The sequence below is a fragment of the Vicugna pacos genome, chromosome 2, assembly GCF_048564905.1.
Source record: "Vicugna pacos chromosome 2, VicPac4, whole genome shotgun sequence".
In the NCBI taxonomy this organism is placed as follows: domain Eukaryota; kingdom Metazoa; phylum Chordata; class Mammalia; order Artiodactyla; family Camelidae; genus Vicugna; species Vicugna pacos.
In genome coordinates, this window is record NC_132988.1 from 47757586 (window position 1) to 47775941 (window position 18356).

The 18356-nt window shown below is 38.5% G+C and overlaps 1 protein-coding gene across 3 annotated transcripts in view; it reads right to left on the bottom strand.

Annotated features, from left to right (window-relative positions):
• The window catches only part of TET2 (tet methylcytosine dioxygenase 2), a 119496-nt gene extending 109474 nt beyond the window's left edge, over positions 1–10022 (bottom strand). For 2 of the 3 annotated variants that reach the window (XM_006216167.4, XM_072939418.1), the window contains exon 1: positions 9688–10017. The gene's annotated coding sequence lies outside the window, so the exon portion shown is untranslated. Of the gene's footprint in view, positions 1–9687 lie in introns of all 3 variants that reach the window. The other variant, XR_012059790.1, reaches the window with a different exon arrangement.
• Positions 10023–18356: the final 8334 nt, after the last annotated feature.

Here is an 18356-nt window from a genome sequence, read left to right on the forward strand (position 1 = left end):
AATGATAATTTTGAGTATTCTGTGGTCAGAGAGTCTAGTTGGGCAAGTCAGTTAATGAATTCTCTTGCATCTGAAGGTGTTTACAAATAAGAAAACACATTTTTTTAAAAAAGCATTTGTGAGGCTGGGCAGCAGGGACAAGTGCACCATAAATTACAAACAGAACCAAGGCACAATTTGCCCACATTTCCCAAAATCACAAAAAAAAAGTCTGACATAACTGGTTCTGTTTTTCTGCAGGAGGGAAATGAAACATTAATCCTATATTAAGGCACAGTCTCTGAGGCTTTGGTAGGAAAACTGCATATGGGGCAGATCCTGACCTAGACATCTTGATCTCTGGTTCATGACCTCATCGGAGCCAGACAAGGACTCCCTGACTATGAATTAAACTGTTTGATTCCTCTGCGCCCGTGCCCACGGACACACAAAGCCTGTACTCTCAGCTGTTACATAAGAGTCTCTGGAATCCCAGGATGGTGTTTGTAAATAGCACTGCCATGCGCATGGTACCCACGTGTCAAATGTTGATGTGGCCGCGTGTAATCGGAAGGCGAGAAAGTGTCAACAAGCTCCAAAGAGAAACCTCCTATTTTTCTTTGGTCCTAAAAAAGAGCATGTGGATGTCGAGAAATTTTCCCTAAGCGAGATTTTTTTTCCTTGTCCCACTCCCCATCCCCTCCCCAGACACCACAAATAAAAAAATTAGTGGGAAGAGCTGGAGGAAATAACCAAGCTCCATCATATTTCTTTCCTTCTTTCAGTAGCTCCTGACCTGAGGACAGAATCAAAATTAACTGCCCTGCCTAGGTAAATTTAGGGCAAGTTTTGTAACCAAAACAATGCATTCTAAATGCACGTTCTACCATTCTCATCCTAAGGCTTCTCTTTTTCTCTGTTCATTTACTTCAGTGCCTATGGGAATACTATGAGAGAGGATTATACAACCACTAGAAGTACACTAAATAGGCAAATTGTTTGCAAAGTAACAGTCTACATCCAAATAAAATTACGGTATGATCCTTTCAGCAGAGTATTCAATGGCTGCGTCTGAGTGAACAGAAACATAATTTAGTATTTTACCTGTCTCCTTATTTTAAATTTCACCCCCATCTACATTCATTGTATCTCTTACCATGGGTTTATTAACAGAAAGTAAGTAAACTCCATTCCTTAAGGAGGAAATTTTTACCAATATTGAAGATGACAATGTTAACAACTGAGTATTTTACCCCTAAATCTGGAAAGTTTCCCATAATCTTCAAGATTAATTGAAGCATGACAAATTATAACAATGAAAAAATACTGATGCAAAACTGTCAGTAGTAAATTAAACTTGTTTTTGAAAATACCTTTGACTTCAACAAAATCTCATTTTTCTGTCCTTTAAAATGCCATATCCTGTATCTTTTACACACCTGATAAAAATGTTTTTAAATTATATATTAGTTGATGTCTATAAAATTTCCTACTTGAAAAGAATCACATTTAAGAGTAAGCAGGTTAAGTTTCAAAATTCTGAAAATTTAGCTCCCAAAGTTAACCAAATGTTCTTTCCAATTTTGATCTCTAATAGAAGCACAATTAAATCATAGTCATTTTTAAAGGTAAGCTATTAGCAAAATGTCTACTTCATTTTCTGCCAATGTTTTCCTTCACTCTATAATACAGTAGAGAATTCCAAAATTAAATTACAGTTTTAAAAATTTCAATTACATATACCATAACTTCATAACAGAAAAAAAATAACCATTTAGGTGGCTGGATAGGAATATAGATTAAATCTAGAATGCAAAATTTAAAATATGTGCTTTTACTGAAATGGACCTGCTCCTCTTTTTAATTAAAAAAAAATTTATGTGGTATTTTTAGGATGGAAGATTTGTTCTTCTCACATGTCTTTTATTTTTCCAGTTTTACTGAGAAATAATTGACATACATCACTGTGTGGTCTTCCCTCATGTTTGAAAGGTATCCACGTATAGTATTTTTCCTTTTTTCAGTTATGTTTGATACATGAACATATGAATAAGTGAAGAAGTGTTTCAATAACTGAATTCACTTTTTAAGATGCTCACTTTAATTTCATGAACTATCAAGCACTTTATTTGCAGAAGTGGTTTCTTGTTCTGACGTATGCAGTAAAACAAAAAGCTAATAATCATCCAAACTAATTAGTGGGTGTCCAAAAGCAATCCTTTTAATGCAAAAATCATGAAAGGTTATAAAAGAGCTGACAAAACTTTACAGCTAATGGCAAATATGAAAATTCTATAACTTCAAAGAGACTTCAAACAAAAATGGGAAAAGTGCTGAAAGAACAAACAAATTAAAAAATAAATTAATAGGAACAAGACAGTATGTCAGGGATGGAATCTGGGTGTGGTATCATTGTATTATTTTCAGATTCTGGTGCTTTACTTTAGAATCAGTACAACTAATAATTAAGGGTTTTTTTTTTAATGGGTGCCCTTGTTTCTCAATGCAGACAGGAAAGAAAAACAGGAGAAATAACTCGCAGGTGGACCTCTATCCTCTGAGCTTCACTAATATTAAGCTTTTTTCCCTTTACATTGCAAGACACAAAATATATCAATTTGAGGAGAAATATGACAATAAAACCCATCTTGAAAGTTGGGTGAATAGTTTCCATTAGTGTAATTGGAGCACAGAAATTCAGTTTAATATTCTATCAAGAAAATAAGTGACTTGATAAGGCAGGTTTTAGCGATGGCTAATGAGGCATGACAGAAGTAATTAAAATAATCATTTGTGACATCCACAAGTTTGTGACAAATCTCAAAATAGTCAAAGTAGAAAATGAAAAGCATCAATACTATGGCATACCTTCATGGGAGAGCTGTGTTCTATGCCTGACCATGGGCAATTCTGCTCTCTGCAGAGAACAGTCCACCAGCAAAAATTCACAGCCTGCTGTTTTTCTTTTGAATATAGTGTATCTTTCATAGTAATTATTCATAAAAAGCAAAGCTAAAAATGTAAACAAATCAAAATATCCCTACTTTGTTTGAAAAGGCTTACAAGTTTTAGAAGTGCATTAAAAAAAAGCAAAGATGGAAAACTACACTCAAATTCAGTGAACGACTTTCTGATATGATGGAGATACTAGTATAAAAATCTATTATCAGCTGAGGTGGTTCAAAAAGTGTTACAAGAAACAAAAGATAAAAAACAAGTAAGCTACTGATTTCTCCCATAAGAAAGACCAGACCTATATTTTACCTTATTGCTTTGCATAACAATCACTACATCAATTTCTTGATGGGCTACAGGTTCTAACGTAAGTCTCTAACTTGGGCCTATCTGTCACCAATATACAACAAACCTACAAGTAATGCTATAATCATACTCTTAAAAGGTAGAATTCTGGGTCACTTCTGTAGCTATTCCTTGCGAAAGTAATGATTACAGCAATTACATGAAGCTAAGACATGTCCTTACTGAGTACAATAATACATTATACATTATTAAAACGGAAGGCTTCAAGATCATTGGCTCTCCCCTACCCTGTCACTAGTCATGATGCCAAGCTATGGGATCCAACTGGCAGCAACCCAGTATTCTCATCAGAATAAAAGGGAGCGAAGTACTGCTCGACAAGAATGTTTGGTATCTAGAAATACAGTTAGAAATTCAAATAAAACCAACCCCAATTAATTCACCCTGTGTGTCCAAAATTATACATCCTAATTGCATAGAGGCTAGTCCTAAAAATCTGCATCCTCTTACCATTAATAGTCTGTAAAAAAATTCTGCTGGTGCTTCTAAAGACTGTAGCTATGTGTAGCAAAACTGGAGGACCATCAACATTCTGACCCTAACTTTTTCCCACTTTATCTTGGCATCACAGAGACTGCTGCAGACCAATTTCTTTCTCAACTCTATTTTACATCTATATTGTTAATAATGCTGCTATGAATATTCAGGTACAAGTTTCTGTGTAGACAACTGTAAGCATTTTAAGTCTCCTTTTATGACTTTCCCCACATAGCCTAGATTGTAGCTACACTTTTATTATTAATGATAATGAGGTGGTATAGCATAGTGGTTAAAAGACTGGCTCTTGAGACAGACTGCCTAAATTCAAATCCTAGCTAAGCCATGTCCTGGCTGTGTGAACTTAGCCAAGTTATTTAATATCACTGTGTTTTAATTTCCTTGCCAGAGACGGCAATAATAATAATAATACCTACCTCTAGAGTTGTGATGAGAAATGACTTAACTTACAATGTCATAAAACATTAAAATGACTTAAAATATTTTTAATGCAGAGGTCATTTTAAGCAAAAAAAAATTTTGAGTATACAAAAACCTATATCCTGATGTACATTTTGATAAGGCCTGGTAGCACAATCACGTAATTAATGAAGTAGAACTAAAACTTTTCTGTTTTCAGGAGAAAAGGCTTTAAATGATCTAATCATGTGATAAAGATACAGAACTGAATATACACATACACAAATGTACAGGTCAGACTGGGGAGATCTGAGTAAGATTGGTAGACTGCATCAATGTCTGTCTCCTGATTGTGATATGATACTATAGTTTTGCAAAATGTTACCACTGGGAAAAACTGGGCTGAATGTACATGGCTAGTTATTTCGTACAACTGTACGTGAATCTACAACCAACTCAATAAAATTTCAATGAAAAATAGGTTATCCCAATATAAACTTATTAAAAATCATTAAACTGTATGCTTACAACAGATCGCTTTTATGGGACAACTGCTGTAGCCAGTAGAAGTTACATTTAAGGAAAAAGCACCATCCTTACTACCATCATCGCTAGCACCAACTGTTTACATTATTTTTCTCTGATGCACTGAGAATAGATTACACATTTTCTAATTTAATGACTTTTTTTCTACTTCTACGTCATTCATTAAGGCAAACTGCCCCGTACTCTTATTGAGAGTAATTAAGTTATAACATTGTGTAAATTTAAGGCATACAATGTGATGATTTGTTATAGCTATATATTGGGATATTATTACTACAATAAGGTTAGTTACATCCATGACCTCATAGAGTTATGACTTCGTGTGTGTGGTGAAAATACTCTTAGCAACTTTCAAATATATAACACAGTATTGCTAATTATAGTCACCCTGCTATGCATTACAACCCAGAACTCACGCTTTTTATAACTGGAAGTTTGTACCCTTTGACCACTTTTACCTCCACCCTGGACCTCCAGTTTAGTAAATCTTGACTGAATAGTACACTAGATTCTATTAGACTGAAAGGACATAGAAATCAGTACCTTCCTTTCAACAGACATAAATCTAATTCAAAAGAAACATTTATAGTATTTTTAGTGAATAAACCAGTTTATTTTATGTCTTAAAATATCCTTCAAAAACACCTCATCCCAATTTACTTATCTTACTTAATTCTCAGATTTGGAGCTTGATTTCAACTCAGTTTGAGGAACAACCCTTACTAAGCATGAAATATCCAAATTCTTAAAACTGCAGGTAGGTTGACATTATCACTGAAATTTTTACACAAAATATTGAAAATCCACTTACTATCTATTTATACTTCTTAAAGCCTGGCACATTTAACTGCATGTCCTGACAAATGGAGAAAGCGTAAGCCAAAGCTGATAGGACTTTGTTTTGGAATGGGCAACCAAAATTCATTTTACTGAGAAAAGATTATATATCTACCTTACATCAGAGATTTTCTGCAATGTACAACCTAGGGTCAAAATGCTGCTGGAAATAAGCAGATATATACAAGTCTTCTTGGCTTGCAGTCACAGTGATTCAAGGTCTCCTGCTCTACCCTCTCCTCTTCCAGAACTCTTCTCTCCTACTACATACCAAACCAGCAGATGCACTATATAACCTCCTTAAATGGTGTCACAGTACTCACGGAGTTTTGGCAGTGACCCAAAAATAGAAATTGGAGATTTAGACCAAGTAAATACTGTATATTTGGCAAAATCATTTGTGGCTGTGTTTTTCAGCACAGTGTCTAAGATAACCACCAGCTCTACTTGGCATCCCGACTCTCCCACAGTTTAGACTCCAATTGTAAAGCTGGCTTGTGAGATGTCTTCCTGCTACTGGCTTCGGTGCCACTACTCCTCTTAAGGACAACTGTGCAATGGTGTCATCATAGTGCAGAAAATGTTATTTCAGTGAACCAACACTGACAGTTAGCTGGTCCAAAGTTTTAACCTGTCCCCATGACAGGAAACAATTACAGTAGAACAGTCTACATGCTTGTTAACGAAACAAAGAAGACTCCCTCTCGTAATTTCAGACAGCTCAGTAAGACTATTAAATTCTACTAAACAACAGCAACATCAACAAGGACAACAACTGAACTTGCAGTGGAAGCAATTAGAGCATAAAAAAGCACATCTAACATTTTCTAAGTATTAGACATCCTAGATGTCAAACATCCACAGCTTTTGAGAACGTTTTATTTCAAGGTCATTTCTTAAGAATTCATAAAAGTTTACTAACTTGGATTTGGGGTAGAATGAAAAATAGAGTTTCTGCCAGGTGTGTCTGTGAATCATAAGAAGAACTTCTTAATGAGATCAGCAAATAAGGAAATACACTTCAATAGTGACATGTGACTTACAACACTGTGTATGGGTGGAGCCTAGGGGAAATTGATAGAGACATTTTAACTCCAACAAGTGAAACCAAAACATTAACTCCAGTCTTTGTTACCCAATACAAGCCCAGTGCCCAAACAGGACTTGGGAAGTCTGTCATAATAACTCCCGGACAGGTGCATTTCACTTGCTCTGGAAGTGATGTTGACCTGCCAAAGTAAGTCCAAATGCCATTGAATCAAAAATCGTATCAATCCTTCTGGATCCTGGCATGGACCAGCACAATGCCAGATCTAATTAGAGCCTTAAGAAGAGTTTGTTAAACATGTGAATTTAAACAGTCAAGAGACTTCCCTCATTCCAAGTTCACTTCTCACTAGCCATCAGTTCAGTAAGAAAATAAGCAAAACAATATTGTAGTCCAAGAAATACTGTCCAGTTATTGTCCACTGTCACTCACTCCCCTAAAAATTCAATTACCCAAGACAGTTCAAGCCCTGAAGTTTTTGGAGAATCCAGGTACTACTATCACAAACATGGTAAATGAAGAGCTAAGGTGATATTTTTTATTGTAAACTATTTCATAATGATTCAAATAATTTCTTTTCTAATAAAGGAGAAAGTGGTGCTTACTCAGATTGGTGAATAATATGCACATCTCCTGCTTATAATCATTGAAGCCACTCATACAATATTAATCAGCAACTATTTTCAGAATACAAACAGAATGCATAAAACAAGTCTAAATTAAATGACAGAAAAGAACAAGCTTTCATGGTCACAATCAAAATTTTTAAACAATGTAGTGTTCTTATTTATCAATGTGAGTAGGAAATATTATACCTATTATTAGTTGAATAGCCTGAAAACAGTTGTATATACAACATTTGAAAAGTTTCCCCCCAAAAGTTAGCTACTACCGCAAGCAAAAGGAATTATTTTAAATTTTGAATTGCTAGAATAATTAATCATAGTTTTGTCAACAAACAGTAAGCATTAATGCCAAGCTCTTATTTTCTTTATTATTTTAGGACAAATAAAAACTAACCAAATGAGCTGTTTCTATTCCATAGAGAAGAGTAATATGTCTCCCTTGTAATCATGTGAAATAACCTTTAGTATCAATAATTAAAGTAAATGTAACTGCTTTCCCAGAGATCAAAATAGAAAGTTACAGAGTGAACACAGAACAAGCAGTTTTGGAATTCTGATTTATGGAGTGATGTCCATTATTGTGCTTTCCCCTCTGCCCATCTCTTAGTCACACACATGCCTTCAAAACTTAAGTTTGACTTTCCAATCCTCCACTAATACTTCTCTGCTTAATAATATTTAAAAAATCAGTATGTATTGTGTTGAAATTTATATTCTACTTTAAACCCATTATGAAAGACACATGTAAACAGGGAAAAGGCTATAATTCCCCTCCAGTACTTCAACTTTTCATTAAAATGCAAATATAATGATTTCATTAGCCAGGCAACAATACCCCCAGTCTTAAACCAAACCCAACCCAGTATCTTTTCTATGTACATTACAACTACCCCTAAGATACTATCTTACTCTTATGTTGGACCATTTATTGGCGAATATTTTTGGATCTGGATTTGCCATTATTATCCCTGATTGGAGAGAGAAAAGCACAATGTGAGTTGAGATTTTAAATTTAGGACGTGACAAGTATAAAAATAACTCAATAAATTTAAGCAAGCAACTGGAAAATGACCCTTCTTCAATTCCTAAACATCCACGAAGGGGGTGGGGGGCCGGGGGAACTCACTCAATGCAATTAAAAGTCTTTCATGAGGGCAACCCCCAGTAAATTTCACTCATATTTCACATTCGACCTTCCCAGAAGTCTACCCAGCCCATACTTTATTTTGTCATAGGTAGAAAACTCTCCATAGAAACTGTTAGCTTAATTATCACTAGACAAGCAGTCTCAATGAAAAACATTCAGCAAGACTCCAGTGTGTGTGTGAAGAACGCGGCGGAAGACCAGGAGAAAAGGGACACACAGAACGGCAGAGAGATGAAAGACCCAAGAAAAGAGAAGAGCCAAGAGAGAAGAGAAATTGGGAAGGGACTGTTAGAAATCTGCTCTCTACTTCTCCGTTTCTTCGCTGGGATTGGGTTTCATTTCTCTGGGCGCCCCTGACCTTGCAGTCTTCCAACTCTCCACGCTCCCCCTCCTCCCGCCCGCCCCCTCCCCCGGCCTGCGCCTGCCTTTGTGTCTGCCTGTCACTTACCGGGGAACCCGACGAAGCTGATTCGGGAGACGCACAAAGCCAGGACACAGACTTGCCCACAAATTCTCCTACACGCATTCCCCAGGCTGGAAGGTACAGCCAGCCCATGGCAGAGCTGATGTACCTGGAGAAAAGTGGGTTCGGGTCTTGTTGGGGGAACCAGAGAAACTATTCTTTCCTCTCTCGCTCAGCACCACTAACAAAACGCGCGGACTTCAGGAAAAACAAAACCCCAGTGAGTGGACTCCAGTTCCACTCGGCGTGACACTCGCGGAGCGCACCCCCGGGAAAGGGGGCACGGGGCAGAAAGGGGCGGACGCAAACGCACACCCAAACCCAGACCCCCAGCGGAGAAAAGGGTCGAAAACCAACCACTCCGTCAGTGTTCTTTCCGGGGTGGGTGAGGACAGACCAGAGGCTCGTTCGCCTTCCACGAAGGAAGAGGGGGTGGGGAAGATTCAAGGGAAAAGTCTTGCCCCCCAAAGCTGAACTATTTTAGAAAGGAAAGCAGAGAAAAATCACTTTCCTGGGGATAAAAGGCCGGGAAAGCGGTCGGCCGGACTCACAAAGGTAAGTTTTCTGGGTGAGGAAGACACGAGCATTAGCGGGAGAGAGAAGCGAACACAGAACTACAGGTTTAAAGTTGGGGGGGGGGAGAAATTAAAACTATATTTGTCAGCCATGTTGAAGAGGCTCCAGTAATTTGTGAAGCTTCCCTCTTCCCTCTTGGTATTTGTGGGTGACACTGCAGGCTTTGCTCCCCAGTCCCCGCAAGCCCGAGAGAAAGCGAAGGGGAGAGGAAAGGGGGAGTTCCGCGGCATAAGAGAAGCGCTCTGACCTCGTTCTCGTCCCTCAGCCTTGCAGCAATCCAGCAGTTGCAGTCGGGTCTCCTTTCTAACAAATCCTAAAGGGCAGCCATCTTGCTTCCTTCTGCTTCTCTACGAAAGCAGCCTAGCCTCCGCATCAATATTCATAAGGCAGTTTGACGTCTGTTCTCATCACTCGGCGGGGCCGGCGTCTCGGGGCGGCCGCGGCGAGGGGGCGGACGTGACTCGCATGCGAGCCGGGCCTGGGCGCGCGGCGCTCGCGAGGAGGCGGCGGGGCCGCCCGAGCTCTCGCCGCTGCCGCTGCCGCCGCTCTCCTCCTCCGCCTCCTCCACCCGCTTCCTCCCCCTCCTCCTCCTCCTCCACCGCCCCGCCTCCTCCGCCCCGGCCTTTGCCGCCGCCGCCCCGGGGCCCTCGGCCCCGGGTCCCGGGGAGTCGGCCCCCTGCCGCGGGCTTCCCGCACCAAAGCCGGCGGCACCTGGGGCCGAAGCCCGGGGCGCACGGTCGAGGCCGGGGCTGGGGAGCAAGCGGACGGAGCGGTGCGCCCGGAGGAGCGCGAGGCGGACGAACGCTGGGGAAAGTCCGGCCCCTGGACGCCGCCGCTAGACCCTGGGCACCCCCCCGGATCCTCAGGTCTCCACCCGAGCGAAGGCGCGAGACACGCACGAAGAGGGAGGTGGCGTGGGTGCCTGGCACGAGGATGCGAGACCCCAGCTGAACCCTTGAAACTTTGTTGATACCGCACCCCACCGCCCCCTTAGAGTAGGTGCGCACCCCCCGCCGCCCCCGCACCCGCCCCGACTCCCGGGTCCTGACAGGTACCCCCTCACGCGCCCTTAAGCGCACCCGTCTCCGCCCGCGCGGGCGCGCACCGCACCCCCTGGTAGGTCCACCAGCCCCGCCTCACCTCGCCCCCGCTTTGGCATCCTCTCCACGCGGCCGCTTTAATCTCACTCAGCAGAAGCACTCCCCAGTTTCGCGGAGGGCATGCCCTTAGTGCTTTAGGGGCCTGTAGTTTTAAAGACTCGACAAATTGGGAAATTGACCGAGGCCTGCTTCTCCCCGCCCCGGCCCACCTTCTGTTTACTTTGGCCACGTGGGCTGGGAAGGCGAGGGATTCACGCAGATCCAGGCGGACTTTCTCACCGGTGATTCTACTTCTCGCTAGATTACGTTGTAATCTAACAAACCTGCACTTTCAAATGCTTACGTTTACTCCCGTAAGAGCCTTTATTTTTGAAAAAAAATCCCAGTCTTATAATTAAGTAATGAAGAAATCGACCGGTAAAGAACTAAACTCCGAATGACGGACACTCGATTTTCCCTGAAGTTCGGAATTCTATAACCACTGGCATCCATTGACAGTTTTTCTTTTCTATTGCCGAACAGTTTTACTTCTCTTTAATGTTTTTTTTCCGAATCATAATTTTTTTACGTGAAGATGAGATAAAGAACAAAGCCCTTGTGAATTATCATAGTAATTTTTGAGATTTGCCCTCTATCAGAAGTTCTCACGTTACTGACATTCAAATTTTAAACAGGTATTTTGGTCACATCGTTTACGAAATCACTACGTTGTGATCGTGATACTCTGAAGTCAACACAAGTTATTTTGTGTAGCTCACTTTTTTTGTCCGTAATTTCTTTAGAAATAAAGTCTCCTTCTTTTTATGAAATTGGAGTATTTCCTCTTTGGAAAGGATTAATAAAGCAACTCTTCTTATGTGTCACGTTGTTACGAAGAAGAGCGTTTAAAGTATGTTCTAATGAAACACTGTTTATTCTATTTTGAGACAAAGTGGACTTCAAATTCTGGTTTTGCACTAGGCTAAACAAATCGTTTGTTTCCCTAAGCATTCATGTGAAATGAATTGCAGCCTTTTCTAACAGTACACTAACGTGTCATTGAAGTCTTGGCAATTGCTAATCGGTTTGGAGTTGTTTGTGAGGTGCCTCGTAATTTGTTTTTTAAGTCCAAAAAGTAAAGTTTTCCAAAGACTATGACATACACTTGTGTAGCGCACAGAGCAACAGAATCGTGGAAAGCATGGGCTTTGGAGTCCGACAGACCTAGATGAATCTTGACTCCACCCCTTATTAAATGTGTGACCTTGAGCATGGGACTTAACTCTTTGTATGTCGATTTCCTCAGCTGTTACCCTCTAAAACAGTGTGGTTGTGAGGATTAAGACATTAAGTATGTGCCCAGGTAATTACTATTACCAATCATAAACCATGCACTTTCAGTTTTCCTTGATTGAATAGAAAGATATAAATAATTATATGTCTTCTTACATTGAATAACATGTGGCAAATACTGTAGTCACATGAGTTTGATATAAAAACCTGCATGTTCCTTATTATTTATATGATAATTGGGAAATGCTCTTTAAGGTCACCTCATCTTTAAACCTCTCTCTGTTGCAACAGGTGATTCTCATCTATCTGGAATCAACTTGGCTTGCAGTTGGTTTTGCAACAGGCCCTGAACCTTTTCTTGCCAGCTTCTTTCTCTGTACCCCCACCCCACCCTTAACCACTATGACATTTGTTAATTTAAAAGAAAATGCATTACTCCTCTTGGCTATTGTAACTTCTCAACAGCAAAAGGAAGTAAAACTGTAAAGATCTCCAAGTGTAAAATATTTTAGTGAAATTTTGTGTTGTTGGTTAAAAAAAAATCCCAAAAACTCTCGGTTGCTATTCCTGGGATAAAAAAAAAAGGGGGGTGCACATAATCTGTTGTTTACTGGACTTTAGTGCACACTTGTATGGGTAATCCAAAGCCAGCTTTTATTAAATGTGTGCATTCTTGAGATTCCTCCTCCTATAGGTGTGGATAATTTATTTTTAAAAGATAATTTGCTGTTTTAACAACAGTCAATTGTTATTAAATTCCTTACCATTTTCCCCTCTTCAACTAGAAAGACCAGCACTGCTTCCAAAAAGAAAAATCCTTGCCTCCTTACCAGAGAAGACAGACTGATACAACAAGTTCCACGACATGCTATTCTGTATTAGAAAATTGACTTGATTGGCTGGGGCACCTGCTGTCTAACTCAGTTGCTCAGTCTCTAAGCCTCTTAGGGTGGAGGCAGCTTCCTGTCTGCTCTGTCCTTTAAAGAGCTGACAACAGCAGCTTGCTTTACAATGCAAATTTCTTGTACTAACAAAAAAAGAAAAAGAAAAAAAAAAAAAGGACGATTCTTAATTTCCTCCCCACCTGCAGAATAGGAAATTTTCTTTAAGGACTTGATTTTTCTCTTTAACAGAGAGAAATAGTTGTGACACATATTCCTTTGAAAGAATTACAGTGGTTTAACAAAAACATTAAATCATGGCCTGTTGTTTCCCATCTCCAAAAACATATTTCTGAAGTATGACATGATAAAGATTCTCTCCATGCTTAAAAGACAGTTGACCTTCAAACAGCACAGCAGTCATTGCTGTGAAGGGGCTTTCTTGTTTCTTTTGTCTAGTGACATCACTACACACCATACAAAGGTACAGATTTAACATAAGTAGAATGCCAATTTAAAAAATCCAAGAGATGAGACATTTAGACATAACACTTTAAATTATTGATGTAAATTATTATTATTAATACAAACAATTATTGTCTAAAGCCAAAGATCATAATATTATAAGTCTTGATAGTTTCTCTTTTATTAATATGATTTCTACTTACTTTCTTTCTGGCCTTGTTTCAGATGGTTAATTTCTCTTTCTGTAATTTGAACTTTTAGAAACATAGATACAAATGATATAATCCTAACTCACTCAAATCAGAAGCCATCCAATGTGTGTACTGATTTAATGGGGGTTCAAATGAAATGTCAGATAAAACTCAGAAGTCTAATCCTGTTAAAATACTGCTAAAGGCGTTATAAAAAGAAAATTAGCATCATTAGTAGGACAAACGTCATGGAAATGCCTCCAGAAGCACTGCAGATTTGTTGCTAATATCAATCTACTTTCTTCTCATACATTCTGAATTCACAATCCAGTAGCTACTCTTCTTATTCTCATCCAAATTTGGTAACATTTAATAACCCACTTTCTTTTGAGAAAATAATTTTTCAGCTTCGATGATAAATTTCAGTAATGAAGTTTATTAGTAATTACTTCAGCACCACTCTACATTTGTATAAATTTTATAGTTTTTAAAGCATTTTAGTACACTGTAAGTTTTATGGCAAGGTGTACACTAATAGTTTAATATTCAAAATCATATGCCGTATTCAAAATAGCATTTAATTTAATTCCCATCTTAGAAAAATATGAAGTGAGGTGAAGTGACTTTCTCAAAGTCATACAGCCTGCAAATAGAGTTTTGTGAATCCAAGATCAGGCCTTTCATTGTAGCAAAACTATCCACATATCCTTTCCTGCTCTTCTTCCTCTAAATTCTTCTCACCGTTATTAGCACTACTAGTATAAAAATCTTCCCTTCAAAACTCAATAATTTTCCATTGTTCTTTGTTACTTAAAAAAATAAAACAGAACAAAACATCTACATTGACAGATTTTTAGTACTACATTTACTTACTTGCTAAATACTGGCTAGGTACCAAGCATTGCAATAAGTCTTTTACATTTATTATCTTTTAATTTAATTCTTGGCATAACCAAATAAGGTAGGCAATAGCTTATTGAGAATTGAGTTGAGTAACTTGGTTGGGATTAAAGAGCTGGAACCAAAGTCTGAATCTAAATCTAGGTTTATATGATTCTAAAGTTCATGTCCCTGCAGCTACACTGTGCTGTCCCTCCAGTGTAGCAGATACAGATATCTATGTTTAATACCATGAGAAGTTTCTCACACAGTTACCTGTGTGTGTGTGGAGGAGGAGGGTATGGTTTTGGTTTGGGGGTTTTGCTTTTTTTTTTTTTTTTTTTACAATAGCATCAGTGATCCCCACCTTTTCCTCATAAAACAAAAGCAGAAACAAGATCTCTTCTGTCTAAATCTCTACTTGGTTTTCCTTATCATTGCTTTCTACCCTGTTTCTTCAGTTTCCAATTGTATGCTAGAAGTTGGCATGCTTGAACTCTTTGGAACAATGATTATATTTGTCTAATAAACAAATGTGGTACCACTCCCCTGCTCACCTCCCCACCCCTTTAACTTATGTCTTACCCCACTAACAAACTGTTCGCAAAGATAAGTGCTGCTGTTTTCCATTGGTGTGGTGAAAGGAAGTTGCACCCTTGACCTGCTCCTGACTTCCTTGGATGATTTAGGGTTCGTTCATTCCCGCCAAACAGGGAAGCTGGCAGGTGGAAAGAGCGCCACCTACTGAAATTATTCATAGGACATGGATCTTTGGGGATAAAATACTCAGAATGGGATAGCACCAAATCTTTCCATTGAGAAAATGAATCAGAATCAACTATGGAGCTTTTGAAAAATGTGCATAATGAGGTTCCACTCCTCTCTACCCATAGAAGCATCTTGGAGCTTCTGATTAATGAGGTCTGGGATGAGGCTGGAGTAACGGTATTTTTCAAAAGATTCACAATCAGATGTACAACGCTACTTAAAAATCACTGGTATAGCTTACTGTGTAAAAACACAATGAAAACAATGGATGTTTACACCTAATATTAATAGCTAATAGGCACACAATATTATCGTTCATAGAGTGTCCTGTGACAAAGGGCAGACAGCATGTATTTCTCTGATGAAGCCCTCACACCTTTGCAGAGATCCAGCAAAGCTGCCTGTGACTCCTTTTTGTATTTCAGGTTGATTAAATAGTTCTAATTTCTCTTGTGACAGGTTAAAAAAAAACTCCTTTGAGAAAGAGGTAAATAATTAGCAGCCAAAGAATGATCCAGATTATCAGTAGGGAAAGGAGAGAGTAGGGGAAATAGGACTGAGAGCCTGATGCAGCGGGGAGAAAGGGGTATTGGCAGTTGCCTGAGTTTGATTTGTGAAGAATAATTGATTTTTTTTCTCTAATAGGAAAATTCTATTGGTTGAGTTTTGTCACGTTTTTCTAAAAAATTGTAAACCATTTTAAAAATCCAGGCAGTTAGACAAATTGATTCTGATTTCTTTCTTTTTCCAAAACAATCGTCATGCAATAGTTCTCTGTGAGTTAAATTCTTCTCCTTCTTATGATATTCTGTATGGAAAAGAAAGAAAAACGTAAAAAAGAAGGGGTGTGGTCACTATTTGACATCCAGTTTTCTTCAAATATTCTAAAGTATGTTTTCATACTTTCTAGAGATGTGTAAGAAAATCTAATGAGATCTGAGTCAATGCCAACTCAGAACCAGTGGGAAGGTCTAGTAGTTTCCTGCAAAGATCTGCACTACCAACTTCTGCTTAATTTGCTTTCTTAGTTTATAACATATATATAGTATTATATACTATATACTATTATATATTATAATAGTACAATACTATTACTAGTTGGCACAAAAGTTCCTTGATCTGTCATAACTAGGCACACCTCTAAGTTGAACATGGGTTGATTGCCAAGCAATTGTTCTGCATTTCACAATGACTTTAATCCCCAAGAGAATAAATTATATTTAAGTAATGACCACAAAATAAGGGTTCCTGAAAGAGAGGTTCGAGTAGAAGGTGAACACACACACACACACACACACAAAATCAGAATATCACAAACAAATGCTAAAGAAGCATTTCTTTGGGGGGGGGGTGTCCCTAACATTTATTTCTCTGAAATCTTATGATCACTGGCCCTAGTTAGACTGGTAGAGAGAGATTAGACTGTTTAGAGAGAGAGAAGGAAGTGAGAACAATTGGAGAATGGTCTGTTTAGCATGGGGGAGGGGGATGTCACATAGGTGTGATCATAGTGGTAATGTTGGTATATGTTAATAAAGGAAATTTTACTCATTCTCCTTAAATTAGAAAACATCAGTAGCCACTGTCTACTAGAGAACAAGAACCAATAGAGTCTCTCTCTAAATTTACAACCCAAGAAAGGGTAAAGTCATAATTTTGATGGGTGAGGGCCACTGTTAAAGGTGAAGGTAGTATGAACTCACAAAATAGAAATTCAAAACATTTAGAAAGCGAAACTAACAAAACATACTTACTGGAAGGGTTAAACTCACTGTGATATGAGTAAATGGCATGGTTTACTAGTAGTCTAGATGCAGCTACTAAACACCTTTAATATGCATTATCTCATTTAGTATTTACAATAATCTTTAAAAGAGGTAAGACAGTTATGAATCCTATTTCATTTTATCTTATTTCTTAACACTAGCAAACATGTGTTAAACATATGAAGGGACACGTCAGAGAGATTAAGTAACCTGCCCAGGGTCACACAGCATGTGATACATTCTGATTTAAGTCTTCTTCAGTATTCTTTCCACAAACCAAAGGGAAACAAACCATCTTTAATTCCTTCCTGGGGGCAAAAAAGAAGTTCTGATCAACTTGTGACATTGTATCTTGGGTGATACATTTGTCTTGCTTGCCTGTGCTCACACAGGCGGGGAAAATGCTACAGTAACAGAAACATTTAGGAAACATGTGTCTAGTGTTTTCATTTGTTTATTTATTTAATGTGGGCCATCCACTGTGGTAGGAATTCTGTTCATTCCAAATGTTAGGTGAAACTTAATCTAGTCCCTAAAAACGTTTCTAAGGGAAAGAATAATAAGTTACTCAAAGGTATGAAAGACAAAACATTGGAGTTCTTCCTTGTTCTCTGCCTTCCCAAGCCACAGAGAAAGATGTTTGGTGTGTGTGTGTGTGTGTGTGTCTGTGTCTGTGTGTGTGTCTGTGTGTGTGTTTAATGAAGCAAAATCATTATACAAGAAGACATAGACTTATGTTTTCATAAAAAGCAAAGTTGTTTGAAAATATCTGAAAGTAATCGAAACAATTCTCCCTTCATTGAATAGGGCTAGAGATAGTGGGGTTTGGTGGATATGGTTCAAGTCAAAGTTTCAAACTCACAGATTTTCTAATGAAACTAAAACTCAGAATGAAACTTCATGCACACAATGTGGAATGAGTAAAATGTTTTGCTCTAAACTATTTCATGAAAAGACAAGTTTCGTACAATTCTAGTAAATGACAGTGCTCTCCAACAGGGCTGCTTACCAAGCAATGACACTTCATCACATATCCTATATCTTTAGGGAAAATATGCTAATGTAGAATAAATTTATTATAGAATTGCTAATTCTTGGTGACAATAATTATACTTGTAGCACACATTTTTACTTCTGATCTTTTAGAAACTTCATGCATGACAGCCTATATGATGGGTGTGGATTTGGGGAATAATGCATAACATTTAAAAGCATAACTTTTGTGGCCTTAGAACTAATTCTAGGTCCCACTTTTGAATTGTGACCTTTTGAGTTGCTTTGCTCATGAAAGGGTTGTGCTATGAACTCAGCGGTTGGAGAGAAGCTCCACACTATTTGAGATGATTGAAAACTAACCTAGACAAGACACCTTCTCAGAAGTGTTTTTTTTTTTAAACTTTAGAAATGAAGGATTGGTAGTCTCATTTTCCATTGGAAATGGTTCACTGCAGTTTCTAATTTGTCATAGTTTACAGTGGTGCTTGAGATACCAACGTGTCATTGGTGTTTCAATTTCCCCTTCTTGAGAGGCAGCTTAATCAGCAAATGACCATAGCTGAACAGTCAAATGGCATCATTATAGGTCTGCTCAGGA